Here is a 19,351-nt window from a genome sequence, read left to right as displayed (position 1 = left end):
CACGCATTTAGTTATATTCAATGTTAAAAAATATTATATGGCTCTCATGGAAATACATTTTAAAATACGTGGCCTTCATGGCTCTCTGAGCCAAAAAGATTCAAGATCCAAGATTCAAGAGTTTTATTGTCATATGCACAGAAAAACAGGTAGTTCTGCTATGCAATGAAATTCTTGTTCATTCTCCCAAAAAGGAAGAAAACACAAGAAAGTGAATAAGAACATAAGAAACATTAATACCAATAAATTAAGCAACAACAACAGAAGAAACATAAATACCAATGAATGGATAAATAAATAAATAAATAGAGTTATGAGTGTGTGCGTGTGTTGCGTGCGGCGTGTGAGTGCTTTGTTGAGAAGCCTGATGGCCTGTGGGTAAAAGCTGAAAAAAGGTTCCCGACCCCTGGTCTAGACCATGTTTTTGGAGTGTGTGGTGGGACTTGCCTTTGTTTTTGAGTCAGTTGTTTCAGAGCTAACGCGGGACACAAATGTAGTTCAGTTCTGAACGTAATACATTAACGCTTGAGTTTTTGTTGGATAACATCCTAAAGTATCATGATGTTTTGGTGTTTTTATGTCAGAGGAAATACAACTAAATGGGCATCTTGTGATCAACTCGGATTGCAAAGACTTACTGTCTATTGACATAAACTCTGCCATGATTTGCACTTCTGTTGTGTATACAGATGTGTGTTTTCAGTATTGTGTGTCCCTGAGTGCATTCCCCTCCTCCTGCTCCTTTCTAGCTCATTCCTCTGCACTGTCCTTGCAATGCCCTTCTCTTTTTCCTACGCTCTCACCATCTTCATTCTCCTGGCCTTACTTTCAATACTCCCGGCCTCCCCCCTCCCTTTTCTACTCTCAGTGTTCCTTCCCTGCAACCCCCTCCGCAGCCCCCATCCTTCCTCTTGCTCTCTAACTTTCTGCATCTGGGGAATAACATGCTTCAGAGCTTTCAGATGAAGACAGAGAGTGTAGCTTCGATCAAAACTGCACCAGACCTTTTAAGTAAACACAGGAGCAGTGTTATCACACACACACACACACACACACACACACAAGCACGCAAGGAGAACTCACTGACACAGAGTGTGACCGTCAAGTTTAGACATGCGTGCCCCCCATTCATACATACAGCCAGGTCTACAAACGGGAGGTGCACATGAGTCGTAGAGAGAAATCACCTAGAACAACCAAAGCGCAGGGCAGACACTACAGAGGCAGAGAGATGAAACAAGCTGTCAGAGAGGAAAACTTGCAGCAGATTAAAAGAGAAGGAGAAGAAAGCGTGAGAGCGGTAGCGGTGGGCAAAGTAAACAGAAAAAAAAGACAAAAGACTTGCTGGAGAGGAGAATATGAGGAGAACTAAAACAAGGTAAACACCCGTAGTCTGGTTTGATCCAGGCAGGAAGACAGACCAGTGAGGAGTGGGGATAATGGGAATAGAAAAGTGGACATGAAAGCAGACAGCCCGCAGCGATGAGGCATAGACCGACGAAGGGATGAGCCGATAGAGACACAGAAAGGGTTAGTTTGCTAAATGGGTCTGCTTGATAATTGTGTTCTGTGACAGCTGACAGTAGTGCCACTTAATTAAAACCAAGCAGGAAATTACTATTTATAGAGGCTCCATCCCATCAGCACTAAATGACATGGTGTTTTATTTCCCTGCATCCATCTGACTGCAAAATGCTGACTTTATTTAATTTGATAAGAGTGTGTGTAGAGTGGTGTGTGTGTTCTTTGTGTGTCTTCCCCACAAGTAATCTGCAGGAAAGTGGGTCTAAGTGTGCAGGAAAGATTTTTAAAATCAGTGTATAAATTTGCCCAAGGCAATTGAAAGAAAGCACCACATCCATTAAACACACATAGGGAGAAACGCACACACTCCCACAAAATACGTGGAATATGCTCACACACACAAATGGAAACAAGAGTCGTACGTTCCACAACAATGCACAGTTTGACAGCATTCTGTCTGACAGTTTGAAATGTCAGCCTCAAGAGTGTGAGCTCCAGAGCTGATGAATGGATGTGTGAGGATGCACAACTACTGGTGATAAAAACTAGCACCACCTCCGCCTCCTCCGTTAATGATGCATTTGGGTGGCCTTATAATAAGAGAGTTTGAGGACCTGTCCACCCTGAAAGATTTTGTTTCTTCACTGTTTTCAAAAAGTTATCTGTCCACATTGGATCTTATCAGAAAATACCTGTGTCCACATAACAACATTTAAAATGACTTGAAACTAGGGCTGTCCAAAATGACGCGTTAACGGCGGTAATTTATTTAATTATTTACATTTTTTTTGTGTGTAATTAACGCATACGCAGCAAAGCAAGCACGCCTCTTTTATGACGGCAGATGGAGTTCAGCACAGTGGAGCGTCCCCACACAAGGCACACAGTCAGATGCTCTTTTGTAACTTCATTCTTACCTGAACACATCAACAGCTGTACAATTCCAACTCCATATACTGTAGATATATCTCTAGTCCTGGGAACAACACTTCCTCATTCTCATTACAAGAATGCGAGATGCATTCAGGGACACTCCAAATATCACAAAAACAGCTTTATAATTTGTGTGTGTAAATAAACAGGAGGATAAATAAAGCATAACTCTTAACTCTTAATTCAGATTTAAGTATGCTGGAAAATACACTGAAAACAAGTAAATTTACGTTACATTACGTGATGTCTTTGAAAGCAACCCTTCATTGCTTGTAATAACACGGTTTAAAGTGTGATTCAAATGTTCTGCTGCTATTGAAGACACTAGCGTTAGACAAATAGATTTTTAGACTTGTTTGGTATCTTTTAGCTTGAATATATTCAGTTCATTTAGAGCTGTTAATACAGTACATACAAATATAAATAATCATGTCCTGTCATTTACCTTTCTGTTAGTTAAATAGAGTAAATAGATTAAATAAATAGATTAATTAAAATATAGATTAATTAAATAGAATAAAGTAAAAATGGGCATATTTCAAACATAATTGCTTATGTTGATTAATCATGATTAATTGAAAAACTGATTAATCTCATAAAATTTTTAATCATTTTACAGCCCTACTTAAAATGTTGTATTACATACGCCAGCCTGTATGTGGCACTGTAATCCTACGACACCAAAAGCCATGAAACATGCGTTGCTTGTAAAATCCAACCTGACAAAAAAGCCACACACAACAGCCACAGTTAGGTGACTAGGTGACCAAAACAAGTGTAAAGTGCTGACAAAGGAAATACAATATTGACCAGAATATATGATGACTATTAATGTAAGATGACCCCACTGGTGGCTATTTTACTGTAGAAGTCCTAATAAAATAATGAACTTATGTAGCATAACCACAAGCCTGGAGTGTGTTCAACTCCAGAGTGTAGAGAGACAGGGATTGTGGTGTCATCATTTCATCAAAGCAGTGTATTTCTTCTCTACGCTTTGGGATTTATACACTCTGGGAGGCGTTAAAAAAAAAAAAAACTCTGGCGCCATGTGGACACAAGATTGAAACAGTAAAAAATATTTTTCTGCATTCACCGAAAATGTTTCTGTCTGGACAGGCCCAAAGACCATGCTCTTTGTGTAAACTGTGTGTACTTAAAGTTGAAAGTTTCCTGAAAAACACTGAAGAAAAGCATGAATCAACAACCTAATACGACATCCTAACAAAAACAGGACAAAGTGGCTTGGTTAAGAAACTTGCTTGAGGCTTACGTTATCTTTTGCGTCTCCTCACTTCAGTGATGATTTTACAGATTCAGGTGTATCTTGTAGTGATGGAAATTTCGGCTGTTTTTAGACAGCCGGTTCTTTTTGGCTTGGCTCACTAAAAAGAGCCGACTCTTTCGTTATCTCAAGACACTTTAACATGAGGTAGGTCTATCACGAGCCTCATAAACGAAAAGAGAAACCAGCTGAAACCCATATGAGCAAGCACTTGGCGACGAAGGGAAGGAAAAACTCCCTCTGGGTAAGAAACCTTGAACAGAACCCAGGCTCTGTGTGGCGGCCTTCTGTCTTGACGCGTTGGGTTAAGATAGAAAAAGTAGAGTAGAAGGATAGATGATATATCAAGTGAGAAAACAGGAGAGTCTTTGTCTTGGTCCTAGGAACAGGGAGACACATCAGGAGGAAGGGCTCAGCTCTAACTATATGCTCTAACAAAAAGGTGAATTTTGAGTTTGCTTTTAAATAGAAAGAAGGTGTCTGCCCCCCCCCGGATTGAGCCGGGGATATGGTTCCATAACAGGGGAGCCTGAAACCTAAAGGCTCTACCTGCCATTCTACTTCAAAAATTGAAGGTGCTCAACTTAGTGCTGATCCACATTTGGACTGTTTGCCCTTGGCAGAATTCTGTGCTCTACTCAGTGCTATTGTAGTAGTTCCAAAATTTGCCTGGTGAGTGACCGGCTTGATACATTGATATAGTATAATGATAAAGTTGCTTTACTACAAAAACTATTGCTATGTTCAGACTTTTAAATTTGTAGTTTGGCATGTTTGCGTTTATTGGCGAAATTACTGTTTTGAAATGATTTGTACAAAAACTCAAAGTAATTGCCGGTACACTAAACAAAAATCTAAACGTTAAAAGAGTTTTGGTTTTACTGACATTTTTTATAAGCTGAACTCAAAGATCAACAACTTTTTCTATGTACGCAAAAAGCCTATTTCTCTCAAATATTGTTCACAAAGATGTCTAAATCTGTGTTAGTGAGCACTTCTCCTGTGCTGAGATAATCCATGCACCTCCCAGGTGTGGCATATCAAGATGCTGATTACCCAGCATAATTGATGCACAGGTGTTCCTTAGGCTGGCCACAATGAAAGCACATGCCAAAATGTGCACTTTTATCACACAGCGTAATGCTGATGTCACAAGTGTTGAGGGACCACGTAATAGGCATGCGGACTGCAGAAACATCCACCAGAGCTGTTGCCCCGTGAATTGAATGTTTTCTACCATAAGCCATCTCCAAGAGCATTTCAGAGAATTTTATTTACATCACAACCGCAGACACACCAGCCCAGGACCTCCACATCCAGCATAACATTGCTGGGTTGTTGTTGTCAGCCCTGCCTCAAAGAGATGGAAGGCAAATAAGCATGTTTGTAACTAGAAGTCATGTAAAAATGGAGCAAAAATGCTGCATACATGTGCCTTTATCACATGTGGAAATCATTCAAATATGTATTTCAGAAAACGCTCTTACTGAGATCGTCCATCATAACGGGGAAAAGTTCAGGAAACAACTGAAAAATAAAAAGAAGCCACCTCTTATGGGGTTTGCTAACCAGCTGTCACTCTCATCAGGTTGAACCGAGTATGGACACGCTCCAGTTTACAGTGAGCAACAAGAAGCACAATTTATGCAGGTACTAAAATCAAAGTTAAAACATTGCTGGAACTCGAAAATGTGAAATGCAGAAAGAATTACCTCATAACAGAAAACTGTTCGCCATTTCTTCATACTGCTTCATCAAAATGCTCCAACTGTATAAGTGCCCAATTATTCAGTGCACACCATAAATTTGCCTCTGAGATTACAAAGTCTACTCTGTTAGATGAAAACAAAAAGGAAAAGTGACATATAAAGAGGGGAAAAGTCTACAATACGTATTGGAATCTGTGAAGTGATCATGCTGTTCACACATGACCTACCTCACTGTCCCTGCCGCCCTATGATGACACAATGGCGGACCCCTGAAATGTCCCTATCCCCTCTCTATCAGCAACCCGACTAAAACAGCGTGAAGAATGTCCAGCAATACTCACGGAGGGCTTGGAAGTGTGGCTTGGTAGGTGGCTGGCTAGTTTCTAGCAAGCTGGAAATGGTGCATAAAGTCCGGCCCGAAAATTGGCTATGGAGCTCACACTTTACCAAGCAGTGCAGCAAAACGATGATGGAGATAGACAAGAATGTATTCATGCAGACTGATTTGGTGTAAGAACGCAAATTAACATGTTAGAAGCATTATTTTCATTATGTGCAACGCTAAGATAAACGTCTATCCTGTTGTTTTCAACTATTTTACGTCTTCATGCATCACACCATGTACACACACAATCGGAGCAAATAATTTCAACAACATGAACCGTTATTTGCTTTAATCTCCAAAATATTGTGCAAACATACTAAGTGTGTTGCCCCCCATCTGCTCACCGGAAGTGACGTTAACTGCCTCTAGGTCACACAATTTTTGTTGAGTGTACTTTAAAAATAAGTCATGAGCGGCAGCTAGATGTGCAAAAGTCTATACAGTACCTCACAAATGAGATATTCCCATTTTTACATCTTCTTCTTGAAGGAAATAGAGGTTGTAGCTATGGGCAAAAGCTAGACAATTAGAAGGGATGTTGCAGGCATTTACAGAATAGTGCGTAAATGCCTGATAAATGCCTGTATGATATACAGTATATGAACTGGGCATTTTACATGAAATAAAGGGGTGGAGCTTGCTGACTGGTAGGAAGCAGTGTTCCGACTTTCACACATACTCAGTGACAAACAAACACAACATACATACATATATACACAAGCTCACACACAGGTGCTGCTCAATGAATTAGAATATGGCCAAAAAGTTGATTTCTTTCAGTAATTTCATTAAAAAAGTGAAACTTGTATATTATATACATTTATTACGCATAGGCTGATATATTTCAAATGTGTATTTCTTTTAGAATATTACTTTTAGAATATTACTGATGACCAATTTAAAAAAAAGGATTTTAGAAATTTTGGCCAACTGAAAAGTATGATTGTGTACAGGACTCAATACTTGGTCGGGGCTCCTTTTGCCTGAATTACTGCAGCAATGGAGTCGATCAGTCTATGGCACTCCTCAGGTGTTATGAGAGCCCAGGTTGCTCTGATGGTGGCCTTGTTGCATGTTTTTTTATTGGTCAAATTTTCTGAGAAACTCAATTTGGAATTTTCATTAGTTTTCAGCTATAATCATCAAAGTATTAGTATTAGGGGAACTCCAACACAATAAGTAACTGAAATATCAATACTGCGTTGATGCTAAGTAAGTCCCCTTATCTTCAAATACATAGTCACTGATACGCTTTACATTACTGCTAGTAACTTTGCTTGTAAACTTGGCGCCCAGCCAAATGTAATGAGCGTAATTAAAACAGTGATTAACGCTTCAGACAACTTACACTACAGTATCATCTGGAGCAGTTCAATAATCAATATTTATCTAATAACATGACAAAAATGTAAAACCTTTTAAATAAAATACATCTACTCACCAGAGAAGTCAATCTCTCCTCCTCATTAAGCCATTGTGGGCGTAACGTGGCTTGTCAAGCAGTTTTGCTTTGATCAACCAGTCAGAGGACAGAAAAGTGCTGATGTCACTGTGGGACGTCTGAGAGGCAAATCTGAAATCTGATTGGTTAAAAACATGCCCCATTGCTAATAGCAATAGTGCAGCAGTATTGGCAGGAGATGATCAGTGTTTTTATTACCCTTATACTCTATTCTTTTCCTCCATAACTTAGTAATTTGACTATGATATTGTCGTTATCATACAGTAGTGGCGGTGATGGTAATGATAATAATAGTGGTAATTATTGTTTCTGTTTTTAACTTATTTTATTACTATATTTTTCTTGTTATTAATGTGTCAGTATTGCTGTTACTATCATTATCTTGTTATTTTCATTATTGACACTATGTTTGTAGCTATTTTCTGACAGAGTCCGTCTGTTGTTATTGTTGTCCCTCCTGTTCTGGTCTGGTTGCCAAGGAAATTCAAACCTACAGTAGATACTGTGCTGGACTAAAAACAGCGAGAACAATCAAAGACCATTACCTTACAATGATGAACATATCAAACACATGTATTGAGGATGTTCATTTTACCGTATTTGGTGGATAACAAGCCAGTGCTTTCCTTTCCAAAAGATAAAGTGCAACTCCATAAACTACTGCCAATGTTGGCAGATGAAGAGCTGACAACAAATCAAAAAGCAAACGTCCCTGTTGGATTCATGTGTACTAAAAATTAATCCTCTCATGCTCAATATAGCTCTTTCTAGACCTTCTTCCTTGCACTGAATGTTTCTGTTTTTCTGTGAATGTTTTAACTCAGTTCAGGACTTTTACCTTACAATTCCTGTGTGCTTACACTATCTTATATTAGGTGATGGTATTTAACTGATGTAATAATGAAAAAGAATATGTAACAGACCAGGAGGGCGCTTGCTTTACCACTCAGTTCCAATTGTCATTCTTTTTTGGAATATGATAATACACAACATATCGTTTGATAACATACTAGTGTATTTATTTCAATAGTTGTCTTAGTTTATGCATTGCCAAAAATGGAAATATTATTAGCTGTTGAAATGAATTAATCTATCCATCCATCTACCTACAGTACATCTAGTTATGTGAATAAGACAGGGCAACCCATGATGATTAACTTGAAATTTCTCACACAGCTCAATGTGCTCTCTAACTCCCACTGTAACTTTAGAATGTTTGCTTGGATCACCATGAAATTTGGTAGATACCTTTGGGGCACTCACAAGCACATGTCTGCAAAATTCGAGCATACTGGTTGCAAACCAAGACCACGGATCAACCAAAACATCTTTGCAGGGGCACGGACGAGACCTAGCAACTAAGTGTCTATAAGTCACTGACCATTCATCTAATGAACCTTTTGTATTACATGTATGCTAGCATGTCTTCCAAAGCATTATGAGCACAACCCATAGAGGGTGCCACTTTTACAGTAATGTGAAAAAATTAGGACGCACCACTATATCTGCATTATAATAAATAGCATTCCCAGCAATGTCTTTTCTTTTGTACTTGACACAAATACTGATGGTAACACCACTTTTTTCTAACAGTTGGGGTGTCAGTGATGATGCGGTACAGTGTTCAATACCTGCTTACTGGAGTTTAGCCTCCAGCTCACATATTTAACGTTTTGGCCAAATGCCCTGTTGGCTTGTTTTTCCCTGACTATTTTTCCTCTTTTATGCCTCTTTGTTTTCCTCCTTAAACTTTAGTATCGGCCATTTTGAACTGCCGCTCTGCTGTGTTTGCGCCAATCACCAAATCAAACTTCCCTCGTGACTTTTTCTCCTCCTTCTCACAGCTTCCTCTTCATATCTCATTTTTTCTTCTCTCTCTCTCTCTTTCCTTGCACCCAGTTGCGTCCCATGGCAGTGCTGGCAATGCAGCGGGCAGATTAAGCGGTTTTAAACAGTGCATCTACCAACACATCCAGCCAAGCTAGCTGCGGTGTGTTTACTTCAGCCTCCAAAGGAGGACGAAGCACACTTATGTACCCTGTGCATTTTTTGCTGGAGGTGTGTATTAGTCATATGCATACAATGAAGTTTGGGACGTCTGCAGTTGTATACAACCCAACTCGCTGCAAAGCACTGATGTGGAGTCACTTGAAACCTTGGCGTAGCGACATACTGAGCCTGTTAAATGGAGATGCTCCCCTGGCTTTGAACGCAGACAGCCCTCTGGCTTTGCTGTTGACACCACACAGAGGCGGGCGTTCAAACGTCAGCGTCTTGATTGGCAAATCAAAGGCGTGCACCGCCAAGTGCTGTAATGCAGATACATTTCACACCAAATTGCTCTGCTCTACTTTGATAAACCCTACTCAGAAATGGTGTGACAAAATTATTCTAAAGCTGCCTGGAAGTGACTCCAATGAAACCCCTTTTCCACTGTTGCGAACTTTGGTGCTGGTGCAGATTTATTTCAGAGCTGGAGTTTCAGGCCTGGACCAGTTTCACTTTGCATTATCCCGGGGAGCCATGTCATTACATCACAAAGGTTATTCCAACAAAAGGGAGATCAGCGTGAGCCATGCAATTAATTAATGTTTATTTTGTCTAATGTCCAGATGAAAAGCAATGAGTTTGCGCTTTTGTTTTGAAGATTCCCAATCTTCAGGCAGAATTTGGAAAACTCAGTCAATTAATTAGACAAATATTAACACTTATTATTAAGTGTAATATTCAGGTCAGGGCCGCACGGTGGTCTAGTGGTTAGCATTGGCCAACACAGTAACAGTCTGGAGATCGGGAAGACCTGGGTTTGATTCTCCATTGGGCATTTCTGTGTGGAGTTTGCATTGTTCTCCCCGTGCGTCGGTTTTCTCCGGGTACTCCGGTTTCCTCCCACATTCCAAAAAAAACATGCATGTTAGGTTAATTGGCGACTCTAAATTGACAGTAGGTATGAATGTGAGCGTGAATGGTTGTTTGTCTATATGTGCCCTGCGATTGGCTGGCGAACAGTCCAGGGTGTACCCCATCTGTCGCTCGAAGTCAGCTGGGATAGGCTCCAGCATGCCCCGCAACCCTAAAGAGGGGAAGCGGTATAGAAAATGGATGGATGGATATTCAGGTCAAGAATAAACATTCTTGTTCTTGAATAAAGCAGTGGCCAATCACACACCAAACACACAGCAACAGAACTCTTTCACAGAGATGAAACTGACATCTGCAAGCATTATTCTTGTATGAAAGCCGCTGGTACAGAAATCTATATTTTGTATGAAAGCTGTTTTTGACTTTACTATACAGCAAAACTATTATTTTGTCAGAGATTCTATGCTCAGGATTTTAGTTTGAATTCAGAAGTGGGAATAATGGCAGATTTTCTGGTTCTGTGCAATTGGAAATATGTTGGTAGACGTAACCTTCCAGTTATTAAAAGATAATGGAAGTAAATTCATATGTTTCATGTTTATTTTAATTGTGGATCATTACAAATATGCTTTGTTGTAGTAGTACAGGACCTTGAAGTGTGATGCTACTCCAAAATAATATTATTCCAAGATAATAGTGATCTAAATAATAGTCTTGCAAGATATCAGTGATCCAAATATAATTTCAAAACGAGCAACGTTTCCTTCATTACGCGTACTTACTCATACTTAAGCAGACATTACTCAGGTGTTTGATGTTCCATAAACTGCGCTGAATAAAGACGTTATTAATGCTTAACCAGATGTTTCTCAGATGTATTTGGATATACTCGTGATATTCTATCAAAAAAATGACAATTTACCTCCATATGGCACTGTCTGATGTACATACAGAATTGTTAAAGTGCAGTATGGGACAGAGTCTCTGTGAACAAATTTCACTTAAAATAATACTGCACACGTTTGCGTGTCTCTCAAATTTACAACAAAAAGCAAGTCATTTTGAAATGGAGGTAACAGGTGAGTATTTACTTGAGGTAACATTTCTCGCACTTCATTATGCCAGTGTTTCAGCACTCAATCCAGCAAGCTTTTGGAACCAGAGCTGAACCACCAACATGGTGGGATATCCTTCCTGACCAACCAGTTATATAGATCAGGGGTTTTCAAAGTCACACAACAGGAAGCCTTCCTTCAGAGAACCTAATAAAGTTCCTCCAAATAGCTCATTTTCTGGAGCATATTTTGTGTGAAGTAGAAGTGAAAAGCATTTCATTAAGTTAATTTAGCAGGTTTAAAACAATATGTTTTTTGGCATGTCCCAGGGGAGAAGTGCCTCACATTTTGATTTTGATTTTAAAAGTTGCAGTTCTGGGGTTACCATAGCAGCAAAAGAGAAGCTATTTTTCACATTACATACATGTAGTACAACTCAAATAAATTTAAAACTCAAAATTTAAAGTCATAATATTACATACGGTGTGGAATTAGAGGGTTAGTTTTGAAATTGGGTTAAAAGCTACCTACTGTAGCTAACAAGAAGCAATATGTAAAGCTAGGAGAATACAGGGGTCAATAATGGGACCAAAACTGTTCAACTTGTATATCAATGCCATCTGTCAAGTGACAAAAGACTTAAAGTTGGTATAATTTGCGGATTATACTACTACTTGTTCTTGGGAAAGCACACAAGCGAATTAAAAAAGTCATGGATGAAACGGCCAAATTAAAAAGATGGTTTGATAAAAACAGATTATCCTCGAACTTAAGTAAAACTAAAATAATGCTATTTGGTAATAGCAGAAAGGACACGTATGACCAAATACAAATAGATGGAGTGGACGTTGAAAGGGTGAGCGAAAATAAATTTCTGGGGATCATAATAAATGAAAAAAGGAGCTGGAAGTCTCACATCAAAACTATTCAACACAAGGTGGCGAGAAAAAAGCAATCTTCACTCACTAAATGTACTGCAGAAAAGATCAGTGAGGATAATCCATAATGCCACGTATAGGGAACATACAAATCCCTTATTTTTAAAATCACAAATATTAAAATTCGCTGATTTAGTAAAAACCACTAAAATAATACATAAAGCTAACAATAACCAATTCCAAAAAATGTCATACAGTACTTCTCTACAAGAGAATAGAAATATGATCTTCGGAAAAAACTAAACTTGAAACACTTATATGAGAGAACAACGCTAAAACCCCACAGCATTTCAGTATGTGGAATCAAATTATGGAACGGATTGAGTAAGGAACTCAAACAATGCACCAAGATGAGGGAATTCAAGAAACAATACAAGCAGTTGATGTTTGCAAAATACAGGGAAGACGAGTCTTGAACTTGTTTGTTATGTTTGTCTCAATTCATTATTATTTATTTATTATTACACTGATGATTATATATGATTTCTATTAATTATGAAAAAATCTTAATAATTACATCATCATATTGTTACATGCCTTATCACTCTTCTATGTTTAAAAAATATCACACATAGAATACAGGAAGTGAATAAATGTACTGCAATAGATGTGGAACAGACGGGGGGGGGTAGGATTAAATAAACTTTGCTTCTTCCTACTCCTTTTGGACATGTGGAACTGTCAATTGAATTATGTGACGTATTAAATAAATATAATAAAATTAAACCAATACCATTACTGTAGCTTTAATGTGTATGTAATGCAAATGGTAATACTTGAACGGAATTATTAATATTATGTGACCTTCTTTGGGGTGAAGACTGCCAAAAAATGCTGCTTTCTTATTATGATGAATACCTTAATTGGGTTAATATCAGAATATTGTGCTTTGTGTAAAGGTATCGCTAAACAAATTGGATTTAAAGACATGTACTCAAAAGCAAGCCATAAACACATTAGAAAGTTGTCATGCATCAATGGCCGTGACGTCGTTTCTTTGATGGCACAGCTCGCCATATCTCAACACTTGATTGAAATTCTGCCCGAATGTTCTCTCTTGTTATGATGCAGAGTGACTGGAGGTCACGACCTTGGTGAATGACTGCAGCGCTGTCGAACTACATGGGGATTTGTTTGTGCACGTCTGGCTGTGTGCACACATTTAAATCATCCTCACAGGCTGCTCCGAGTTGATACGCAGTACACAACTCACAGGCTGCCACTATTAATACACATTCAGGCTCCTTCCTGCAAATTACCTGCTTACTGAAGGGTGGTGGTGGAGGAGGAGAAGGTGGTTGAAGCAAGTGTGGGAGAAATGCTTGTGATTTGATTAGGGTAAGAGTAAAAATGGAGGGCGGGGGGCAAGGAATGACAGAAGTAGAGGGAGCATCTGCATTAAAAGGGTGGAGTGATGAGTCCACACCAAGTCAGGAGGATTGGGTGGGAGGAGGGGAGAGAGAGGATGCGCGAGGAAAATAGAGAGAGGATTAAAATCCTCCTAGGATGCACAAAGAGAGGAAACACTTAAGATGACTCTATTCATCACAATCACTGCTACAAAAGAGAGAAGGCAGAAAAAATGGGGGGGGGGGAGAGATGCAAAGAAGAAGAAGTAGAGTGATGCATTAGCAGGAGTGGAATAAATGTATAAAGAGGCTGAATCGACTGTGTCTCAGGGAAAATCACTATCTGATAAGAACAGTTTCAAGAACACATTTGCAATGATAATTCTTTTTGATTCAAACATCAGGCATGAAGGGGAAAAGTCATGATCAATCCAGTGGTTTTCCAGGCGTGAGGTGAGCCTCCCCCGGGAGGTGCCAGAAGACTTCAGGGGAGGTGTAGCAGCTTAAAAAAACTAAAGAAAACAACTACTAAGACAACTTTAGTAAAGTTTAAAGACAAAATAATTGATTTTTAGTTCCTGCAGTGAGAGAGTAAAGAGAGACGGGGGTGAGCAGAAAACTCCACAAAATCCAATGGGTTCTCTGAGTGGCGGCTCACTATGTCACACGCTGACTTCAATTTATTATATCTTTAAGTTTATATTATTTTTAATGGGTTGGGAGCATCTCTCTTTGTATGTGCTGAACTCCTGTTTCCCATCTTGTGTCGTACTGAGCAGAGTAATGCTGTCTTTCGTTCACGGACTGTTTATGACCATGCTGTACTGACATAATAAGGAACAGGGTTTGCAGAAAAGATAATAGAACCTGTTTGGAAAACATTTTTCATAACATAATGTAAAGTGAATTAATTTACCCCAGACTCAAGTTTTTGCCATCATAAAACCAGGCAATGCGTCTAGTAATATTCTTAACTGTCACACAAGTATAAAGAGAAGTTAACCACTGTAAAATAAAAATAAAATTAAATAAAACCAGTCACCTTTTGAAGACAAATGGCAGACACGTAATAGAGAGAAAACAGAAGGTATGTCTACAGCGTTAGTGTCTTGTATATCTAGTGGCTTTTTATAGGTGTCGCTGGAATTAATAAGTCTTATAGAGTATGCATTACTGGCTCTACAGCTATCATTTTTTTCTTTCATTTCTTTCATTATTCTTTCATTATTTGTACCCATCACAATCATGTTTCAAATTTGCTGATAACGCGCTTGATGATGGTTTGACTCCAACAGTGACTTTCTTTTGTACTGTATATGTTTCAAGAGAAATACTCGGATCTATTGCCATGTATTTTCATTATTTAAGATTTCAGAAGACACTCAATGGAAATAAAACTCAGAGGTGTCTGTTTTCCTCCAGCTAGCAAACAAAAGTCAAACGTAAGAGCAAGACAGTTATTCCTCAGACTGAAGGACTGAAAGATGTAGCGGAATAACACAAATTCACTTTCACTTCAATGTTTCTTTTATTTTTCACAATTTAAAAACAAACCAAACTTGCACAACAAGTTACACTCCAGACCAAGGAAAGGAAAGCAAGCATGAAGGAAGCATGAAGAACGCAAACTACATCAGACTGGTGTAAAGTTGGCAAATCAGAGGCCAAGTTTGTCATTTGGAAGATATCATGAAGCTATGGCAAGAGAAGTGGAGTAATGAATGTAAGGGGAGAGAACTGTTCCTTATCAACCCTTACGTTGGTTCGGCTCAGTAAATAATTTCTTATTTATTTATTATTATTGTTGTTTTTCCCCTCCTTCTCAAAAATTCTAAATGTTTTCTGTATTGATATAGCCTGTGAGCAATAGCAGACATTCACATCTGGAGGGTGTTATTGCACAAACATAGTTTGCATCATCTGTTTAATGCGAAGGAAGAAGAAGAAGAAGTGGTCCTTTATTTACAATGAACTTCCACGACATCAGCGGGCATCTGAAATCCTCGGTTACAGTAGCTTTGCTCTTTTCACTGCTCATAAGCGCTAACAGCTGGCCGCTGCCTGGCTCTTTGTTCCAGCTAGCTTTAGCTCCAGCCTTAGCTCGATTGCTAGCTGTCAGTCTGGCAGAGAAAAAGGAGACATTTGCTGACTTTCAGACCTTTGTGGAAGTGGATAAGATTGGTTCCATATGTAAGGATCAGCTGATCACCGATACCCCAAAATGAAGGAAATGTGCGCCGATATTTCTCAGTTTTTGTATGCATACAAATTGTATGAATACAATTGTATGGCAGTGTGGACGGACTTGATGATTAAACTTTAAGCATTTAGCTGTGCTTGTTTGTTTCATAAGAATGGAGTCATTATGACGACTACAACGGCAGTACGTTGATTGTGTGTGGCTCTGGTCTCAAGGTTTCAAATCTATACAAGTTAGTAGACGCCATTGCAATTAAAACCAAGGTTGAGTCAACACAAAATATTAATGGTGTGACGCAAGGGCAAAGTGTTACAAAGGAGTTCCTCCACTTTCGTTTTACTGATGATAATAGCTGTGTCCTAACAAAAACACCACTCGCACTGAGACGTATTAAATGTGGTAGTTTGTAAACACTGTTATCTGATTGGGCGTGCAGTGTATAGACAGCAGGATATTCTACTCTTTCAAATTTAATTTGATTTTTAAAAACTCCAGAGCATCATTCAGTGCGGCAGGAGCTCTGGCTCTCACACAGCGGCACGGCGGGGAATGAAACGTGAAAAAAGTTAGTGACAAGGTTCATCAGCCAATCTATAGATTCATTAAAAATGTACCAAGGACAGGGCTTTGGATCCCCAAGATGAGCGGATGAAGGAACAACTCCTCTATCTTGGTTTTGGACAGCACAAAACCCAAGGTACACAAGCTCACGAACACACAAGAGAGGGAAAACTGTCTCAGCACACATTCTTTGAGAATCAAAAATGTGCCAAAGAGAGTTGGAGATGAAAAAGAGGTTAGAGAGGCAAAGGCGGAGAGAGTCCCAGAGAGAGACTGAAGATCGAAACAGTGAAGCACGAGAGAGACCCAAAGTCAAGCAGAGAACGTGAGGGGAGGGGCTGGCATGAGCGATAAAAAAAAAAAAAAGTTCTGGATAGGTTAATTGGAGGTTGTGGCGCGATGATATGATTCAGAGAGATCATTAGCATTCCACAGCTAAATATTAATGACGCCAGCACTCGTCTTGAGCCGCTAGAACACGACGCTCCTGCAGGTGAGGCCCCAAAGAAAGAGTCAGAGGAATCCAAATGCAGAGTTTGCAGCACTCGGAACCATGAGCCATAAATGTTTTACATGCAATTAACATAACTCGATGGAAACTTTCTTTGGGCGGGAGGAAAGGTCTATGTGCCTTTTGAGTCAAACTCTTTCCAAGGTACGTGTGAAGAAATAGCAGAATGTGGAGTTTAGACTAAGGATTGGGTATTTTAATGTGGGTAAATGTATAGACTGTATATAAATAAATGGATACGGTAAATGGAGCGAAACATCATCACAAATATACCAATGCGTCTCAATAAATTGGAATATGGTGCAAAATGTATTTGATTGCAGGAGCTCAGTTAACACAAAGACACCAATTAAAGGCCCAGGCAGTTTTCACCGTTAATTTGTTTTCTTAGAGCATGAACCAATGTTGAACTTCAGGACAATTTTTCTAATTATAAGAGATACATTTTTTTTAATTTTTAAACTGTAAACTATAATCATCAAAATTATGAATAAATTAGGAAATACATTCTTGAAATATTACACTGTTATTCTATTGAGATGTACTAGTATACTTTAAAGATGGGTGACAGATGCAACTCATGGTAACTCATGCAACCCCATAACAAAACGCTACCACCACCATGTGGAGTGCTATCTTGCTCACTTGTGTCGCCAGCCATTCAGACAATAATGGCTGTGCGTTGACTCATTTTCAGTGGATAGTAAATCTATACTGCTATACAATACTGTATATTGACTGTATATATCCAAGTTACTTTTTATAATGTTCTCTCTTGGGACGACATACTGTCAAAAAATGTTTTTGAAATGTGAGGGGCGACCAGTCCAGGGTGCACCCCGCCTCTCGCCTGTAGTCAGCTCAGATAGGTTCCAGCTTACCTGTGACCCTAATGAGGCAAGGTAAGGAGGGAAGGAGTATATGGCCATTCCTTGTTTTTCGAGGTTAACTGGTTCCAGACCCAACCGTGATAAGTGAATTTCTGTGAAGTAGGATTCCTTATTTATAATTGGAATATTTTTGCACCTGAACATAAGCAGCACCCACTAAATTTACTAAGATTTTTTTTTTGTTTACATATATAGGCCACAGGCGTCCACATTGTAACGTGGGATATTTAAAAGAACAGATGTCTATTGTGATGTCTAATGATAATACACGTAATGGAAGTGGGAGTGCGTGAGGCAGGATTGGAACCGCACACGCTTTGTGCACAAGATAAACCAGAGGTGTTCAAAGTGTGGCCCGGGCGCCATTTGCGGCACAAAGCTTGTTTTTTATTGGACCACAGCATATTCTGAACATTCTTATGAGAGAAAGTTTAAATGTCAAATATCATATAATATCACACTAATATTAATAACTATTTCCTTTGTCACCGACCGATAACACAAACCGGAAATGTATACAGATTTTTCTTGTTAAACTTAATGCTTCGCATATAATAACCTACACTGGACTGTATTTAGTTGAATAAACAAAAAATTCAAAATATCAAAGGCGGCCCCCACATCTTTCAATTTTTTTGGTGGAATATGTTTGGACACCCCTACTATAAACCTTGCAATCCTACCTGCACTCAGCGTTCCCAGCATCATTTGTTTGCTCGGGTGGATGGCGGCTTTTTTTCCAGTTCAGCAGCTGCCGCCATGTTAATGTCCAAGCAGAATCTGTAGTAATTCTACACTTTATTAAACCTACTTAAAATTTGTCAGATCAAAATATGATTGCTGCATGTGACTTCTATCAAAATGTGTGATCGTAGCATCTTCTACTATCTGGTTTCGCCCTCTAAGCATTAGGGCTGGGAATCCCACCATAAGATATGATTTGCAATACGTGGCTCACGATACCAATCATATCCTGACACGGTGATAGTGTGAAACAAAAAACAAACTAACAAAATAAATTTCATAGTTTATATTTTGCTGCATAAATTAAGTAGAGTACAAACAGCTAAAGTGCAAAAAAATGACACCGTTTTAGTGCAACATAACTGTAAACAGGGTGAAATCTATCAAGTAGTAACAAAAATAAATATCCAGCATTTGAATAGAAAAATCATTTTAAACAGATACACCTAAACATGTCTGAGAAAATGTGAGTAAAGTAAAACTTAAAACCTCTCCAACCTTTTTTTTAAAGGAGGCTACTTTAACAAAATGAGAACGGCTGAGATCTACACCTTTTTGTAACATTTGTTTTCATAGCTTATTTCAACCAAAACAAACTTAATAAGCTTATTTTGCCAGAACATTAACAACATGTTAGTATCAACAGCTCACATCTTGTACGAAAACAACAAAACAACAAAAAAAAGGGTTCATCTGCATCTTGTATTTCAGGCATTCACGTCTGGTGATTGTGTGTCTCACCGAACATTACAGTAACATTACTGACACCTAGTGACCAGTGTAGAATACCACATACAGTATCATTCACAGTGTCTTTGAATGCACCTTCTTTGTATTTTACTTCTTTTTAGCCATGTTTATGCTTGAAAATGCTCAATTTAAGCTGCGTAAAATTTGCTTCAATATGCATTTTTAAACTAATAATCGGCCGTATTCAACCACA

The sequence above is a fragment of the Dunckerocampus dactyliophorus genome, chromosome 6 (genome assembly GCF_027744805.1).
Source record: "Dunckerocampus dactyliophorus isolate RoL2022-P2 chromosome 6, RoL_Ddac_1.1, whole genome shotgun sequence".
Classification (NCBI taxonomy): domain Eukaryota; kingdom Metazoa; phylum Chordata; class Actinopteri; order Syngnathiformes; family Syngnathidae; genus Dunckerocampus; species Dunckerocampus dactyliophorus.
This window is presented reverse-complemented; position numbering follows the sequence as displayed.